The sequence below is a fragment of the Malus sylvestris genome, chromosome 17 (genome assembly GCF_916048215.2).
Source record: "Malus sylvestris chromosome 17, drMalSylv7.2, whole genome shotgun sequence".
In the NCBI taxonomy this organism is placed as follows: Eukaryota; Viridiplantae; Streptophyta; class Magnoliopsida; order Rosales; family Rosaceae; genus Malus; species Malus sylvestris.
The window spans coordinates 10,968,387-10,974,953 of record NC_062276.1 but is presented as its reverse complement, the minus strand read 5'-3'; the positions used below and the strand labels follow the sequence as shown (position 1 = coordinate 10,974,953).

Below are 6,567 nucleotides of genomic sequence, written 5' to 3'. Positions count from 1 at the left end.
CTTGTGCGACTGCACTTTCGCTCCCTCAACGCCCCCTCTGGGTTCAATATGCCTAACAGCTACGCTTCCTTTTTTTACCTTTTCCTCTCTCTCTCTCTCTCTCTCTCTCTCTCTCTCTCTCTCTCTCTCTCTCTCTCTCTCTCTCTCTCAACCCTAAAATAATTCAAACTAGATATTTAGCCTCCCAGACTAGTGCGAAGAAAACAAAAAGAAAGACAAATTAACACGACATGTAGAAAAGCACCTCAGTAGCTCTATAAATAGTCTGCAATCTGCAACCGCTGCAATGCAAACACAAAACCTAAAATGGATCCCAAGGCAGTAGCTGCTAGGCGCAATGCTGTTTGCATTCCGATTCCAAGTCAAAGCCATATCAAGGCAATGCTTAAATTTGCAAAGCTCCTCCACCATAGAGGTTTTCATATTATTACCTTTGTCAACTCGGAATTCAACCACAAGCGCTTTCTTAAATCCTTAGGCCCCAATTCCCTTGATGGCTTACCTGATTTTCGGTTCGCAGCCATCCCAGATGGCCTTCCAGATTCAGATGAAGATACCACCCAAGATGTCACTTTTCTAGCTGACGCCATAAGAAAACAAAATTTCTTGGCTCCGTTTCGTGACCTCCTCAATAAACTCAACAATGATGCCATAACAACTTCCAACAATCCTCCAGTGACTTGCATAGTTTCGGATGGTTGAATGAGCATCTTCACAATCACAGCTGCTGAGGAGATTGGAATCCCTATAGTACTGTTCTACACTATTGCTGCATGCAGTTTCATGGGAATCATACAATTTCGTGCTTTGGTCGAAAAAGGCCTGGCACCACTCAAAGGTGAAATAATACACACACACACACATAAATATAAGTGGCCCCATTTTTTTCAAACAACTTTTAACGTACGTTTTTGTGGGATCCACTCAATAGTGTATTTTAACGATCTGAAATATATCTTTTAGAACATCATTTATATGTCATCTTTGTAAAAAAAATTTAAACAAATTCAAAAGTATTAAAACATTCATATGTAGTGAAAAAAAATAGATGAATATGGTTCTACAAAAAAAAAACCCTAAATCTTTAATCCAACGATCATATGAGTTTAGATTTGGGTGATTGATGGTAAACATGATTTTTTAGAGAATACCTAAAAGATAGACGGTTCAGATCATTGATATACATTACAAATTGGGCCACACAAAAATGTTTGTAAAAAATTGTTTAAAAAATGTTGTCACTAGTCAGTCCTCGTGTGTGTATATATATATAACTAGTAAAGCTTTAATTAACTTAAGGTTCGCTCTTAATTTGTTGTTTCTAAATGCAAATGAAAACTTTCTTCGTAGATGAGAGCTATTTGACAAACGGCTATTTGGACAAGGTCATAGATTGGATTCCGGGAATGAAGAACATTTGTTTGAAGGATCTCCCAACCTTCTTTCGAACCACAAATTCCGATGACATTATATTTAACTTCGTGATGGAATCAACAGACAGATCCCATGAAGCTTCAGCGATTGTTGTTCATACTTTTGATGCCTTGGAGCGAGATGTTTTAGATGCTCTCTCATCTATGCTTCCACTTGTTTATACCATTGGCCCTCTTCAATTACATCTCAATCAAATACCAGAACACCCCTTGAATATTGGATACAGCCTATGGAAAGAAGAAACTGAATGCCTCGAGTGGTTAAACACCAAGGCTCAAAATTCAGTTGTGTACGTGAATTTTGGCAGTATAACGGTCATGACACCTGCACATCTAGTCGAGTTTGGTTGGGGACTTGCAAACAGCAAGTTGCCCTTCTTCTGGGTAATTAGACCCGATCTGGTAATTGGCGAATCAGCGATTTTGCCACCTGAGTTTGTGGCTGAAACAAAAGAAAGAAGTTTAATAGCAAGTTGGTGTCCACAAGAGCAAGTCCTTAACCATCCATCAGTTGGAGGATTTTTAACACACAGCGGTTGGAATTCAAAGCCTGACCTCCGGAGTGCCTATGCTCTGCTGGCCATTCTTTGCTGACCAGTAAATGGACTGCCGCTATACTTGCAAGGAATGGGGCGTTGGCATGGAAATTGGTAATGATGTGAAGAGGGATGAAGTAGAGAAGCTTATTAGACAGTTAATGGATGGGGAGAAAGGTAAGAAGATGAAAAATAGGGCCATGGAGTGGAAGAAACTTGCAGAAGAAGCTACTAGTCCACATGGCTCTTCATCCAAAAACTTAGACAATTTAGTGAATCAAGTGCTACTATGAAAAAGTTAATTGCCATGCATCTGTAAGATATTTGCTAATGATTGTTATTGTTGCTGTCATTGTTTTATTGTTGTTGGTCTTCAAACTAGAAAGATGAAGTGCAAAATGTAAAGGACCATTATCTCAAATAATAAAATCAAACTAGTATTGAATGGTTACAACAATTTGCAGATAAAATCAGATGGGAAACAAATATTTTAGCAATACAAAAGTGGAAAACAAAACAAAGGGCTTTTATTGCGGCCTATATTTAACTGACAGGGGAGAGGGTGCCGGCGGCACAGAGAAAATATAGAGAGATATGTGTTTGTAGGGTTGTGTAGAGGATGTGTTATTCTCCCTACGCAATGCTTTTATTTATAGCAATAAGAGAGAGAAGAAATCCTTCTCCTCCAAGGAATACAAGTCCTAATAGGGAAGAATAATTAGAATCAAATCTAATATATGATTTATACAACACTTAAATAAGAAGCTTATAACAACTTTTAGATTTTAGGGCTTCAACAAGATTGTTTTTAGATTTTAAGCTGAATAGTTTTCAAAATCTAATATAAGTCCCTATTTTTAAAACTTACTATATTTAAGTAGTTATAGCACATTTATTATTTATAAACTTACCATTCGAAATTCTTTACCCATCCATAATTAATGTTTTTTTTTTTTTGTGCTCCAATCATATTAATAGATAAAAGCTTATTCAAAATTCAAATTCTTATTATTAAAAAAATTCAACAACAAAACAAAAACAATTTATACATAACTTTTAGTACATTATTTTATTCAAGGTACCGAAGTATCAGTACGAATGTATGGGTACATAACTTTAGGTACCTTATTTTACTTATAAGTACAAAAGTATTGGTTTGTAAGTTTTGGTACGAATGTATGGGTACATAACTTTCAATACGAAGTCCTTTGGCATTTAGCTGAAAATTGTTTTATCTTCAACATCCCCCCTTAATAACAATGACTAACAAAGGCTGGACTATGAAGTCCTTTGGTTAATAGATATGTAGTTTGTTCATCAATTGGGATATAAACCACTTCCAAATCTTTCTTTTGAACCCTCTTCCCTACAAAATGGTAGTCTGTGTCTAAGTGCTTTATTCTTGAATGAAACACAGGATTTGCACTTAATGCAATTGCAGACATATTATCACAATGAATCATTGGAGGAATAGGCAAGGCAACATCTAAATCTTTCAGAATATTTCTCACCCAAGCAATATCAGCTGCAGTATTTGCTAGATCTTTATGTTCAGCCTTAGTTGAACTTCTAGACACTGAGCTATGCTTCTTTAATTGTCAAGAGATCTGAAAATGCATTAAGACTAATTGATGTGTCTGCAAAATATGTAATTCCATGATGAACTGTACCTTGAAGATATTTAAGGATCATTTTGACATCTCCATAATGTAACTCAGTGGGTGCAATCATGAATTGCCACACTGAATTCACTGCAAAAGCAATTTCTGGCCTAATGAAGGTCAAATACTGCAATGAACCAATCAAACTTGTATATGTTGTTGGATTTGTCAATAAGGTACCTTTTGAATCAAGTAAATGATTCACAAAGATATCACCATTTGGCTTATAATTGATCTGTAATCCTAGGAAATAGGTTAGCTTACCCATATCCTTGAGCTCAAATACTTCAGACAATTCTTGAATGACCAATTGTACCTTGGATGAGTTAGAACCAGTGAAGATGATGTCATCCACATACAGTAACAAAATAATGATATATGAACCATCATTCTTCACAAATAAACTTGTATTAAAGGCAGAAGCAAGAAAATTCAAAGCTTCCAGGTAACTTGTAAACTTTGAGTTCCATGCTCTTAGGGCCTACTTTAAACCATATAATGACTTGATTAATTTGCATACATATGTGGGATGAGTGGCATCAACAAAACCCTGAGGTTGTTCCATATACACCTCGTCCTGGAAATCACCTTGCGAGAAGGCATTTTTATGTCTACTTGCTTGAGATCCCAATGATTAACTGTAGCCAAGGCTAATATTATCCTAACTGTCTTTTCATAGAACTGAAAGTATCCAGAAAATCAATCTCATGCTCTTAAGAAAACCTTTGAGCCACTAGTCTGGCTTTATAGCTTGATACACTGTCATCTGGGTTTTTTTAACCTTTTATACCCACTTACTTTCAACAATGGCTCTACAATTTAGAGGTGGCACTAAAATCCATGTTCCTTGAGCCCTAAGTGAATTATATTCTCCTTGGATTGCTATTTGCCAATGTGGCACAGTAGCATCTTTTCTAAAAGATGAAGGTTCTGAGAAATAAACAATCTCGTAAACAAATGAATAACCTCCAACAAATGGTTCATCTTCAGTTAATCGAAGTGATTGCTACTCAGGAAATGAGGCTAACAATGCTTCATAGTTCTTTCTTGCAATGGTACCACTTTTTAATTTAGGTAACCTCGAATGAGATGATGAATTATTGTATGAATTTGAATCTGGTTGTGTGGAGATAGGAAGTATTATCTCAATATGTGATACTGAGTGGACATGTAACAATGAAGATGCACCATAGTGATGACGTATTGGATAGTGATGATATAAAGGCCTTGGAGTCAATATTGTTGATGAAGAACTTAGAACTCTTATCAGTACCAGATTCTGGACTACTAACACTTGAAACTTTATTTGCACTATTATTTGTCACTAGGACTATATTGACCTCTTGAATGCAATGAGACAACAATTCATTATCTTGAGTAGGTACACTTAACTCTGGTAAATGAACAATAACATGAGTTCGTGTTGTCTTCTGAGTCTCTTTTGTATTGCTTGAAACTAAATTGCCAATTTTCTTAAAAGGATAGATATCCTCATCATGAATAACATGTATGGATAAAATAAATTTTATGGACTTAATCTCATAACAAATGACTCCTTAATATCCCTGAGTAAAACCAAGAAAAAACCCATTGAATGGATCTTGGTTGTAAGTTATGTGAATTGAAATGTCTGAGTAGAGGATACCCTACAGTCCCAAATATCTTCAAAATATGAATCTCAAGATTTTGTCAAAACATGAATTGATATGGGGATTTCAAGTCTAGAAGTATACATTGTGTTTGTACCATACTTGATCAATCTCGAAACTACTGAGCACTGATCAACGTTATACCGTCAAGGATCCACAAGAGTTTCCCTCCAACCAGGAGGCCAATCACAGCGCGACACGTGTCGACATCAGAAGCCAATCATAGCATGACACGTGTCAACATCATAAGCCAATCACAACATGACACGTGTCAATGTCAGAACAAAGCTAGAAACTCTCTTCTATAAAAGGAGATCATTCTCCCACAATATTGCCTAATGTCATTTGTACTAAATCATTCACTAGTACTCACTAAATGAGAGCTTGAACCTATGTACTTGTGTAAACCCTTCACAATTAATGAGAACTCCTCTACTCCGTGGATGTAGCTAATTTGGGTGAACCATGTACGTCCTGTGTTTGCTTCCCTGTCTCTATCCATTTACATACTTATCCACACTAGTGACTGGAGCAATCTAGCGAAGGTCACAAACTTGAAACTTTCTGTTGTACCAAAGTCCTCACCGATTTTGTGCATCAACATTTGGCGCCGTCTATGGGAACAACGCTTATTCCCACTCTATTCAGCTTTGTCAGTTTGGTTTCCACCATTCGTACACTCTCTTTTGACCAGGCATCTCTCTCCAACATGGGGAGCAAAGGAAGCCACAACACACAAAATGACACCCATCTTGCACCTAGTGCGAAGCAACGAAAGAAAGAATGAAATAGGGTTGCTTTTCAAGCTAAAGTCGATGAGCTAGAAGCTTAGAACAACAAGATAGCAATAAAGAATGAGATACTTCAAGAACAATATGGGAAGCTCTTCGAGACGCTCCACGAAACTAGGCGTACTCAAACACACGAGCTTGTTGCCCATGTGGACATCAACCATCATCTGGGTGCCCCCCAACACGGAAGGTCACCTTTCTTCTACATGGGTATTCCTGTTGAAAAGCTAGCTAATCATCAAAACATTGATCAACATGAGAATTATCTCAACCTAGCTGCTTCGACCCGAAGCAAGAGAAGTGAAGGAAGACACCTCCTTGCAAAAGGGTTAGAAGAATCGAAAGCTGTTTATCGTGACTGCCGAGACTTTCTAAAGCAACGTCAAGAGAATCCCCTCCACATAAGCTCGAAGATCAACGACCCAAGGGTTTATGAAAGACTCGGTCCCCTCCTACGACCCAGGCCAACTGCCAATTTAGGGAATGAACGACAGGTT

At 37.2% G+C, this 6,567-nt stretch overlaps 1 pseudogene; it reads left to right on the top strand.

Moving 5' to 3' along the window:
- Positions 1 to 276: 276 nt before the first annotated feature.
- On the top strand, positions 277 to 2,318 carry LOC126611065 (7-deoxyloganetin glucosyltransferase-like; annotated as a pseudogene).
- Positions 2,319 to 6,567: the final 4,249 nt, after the last annotated feature.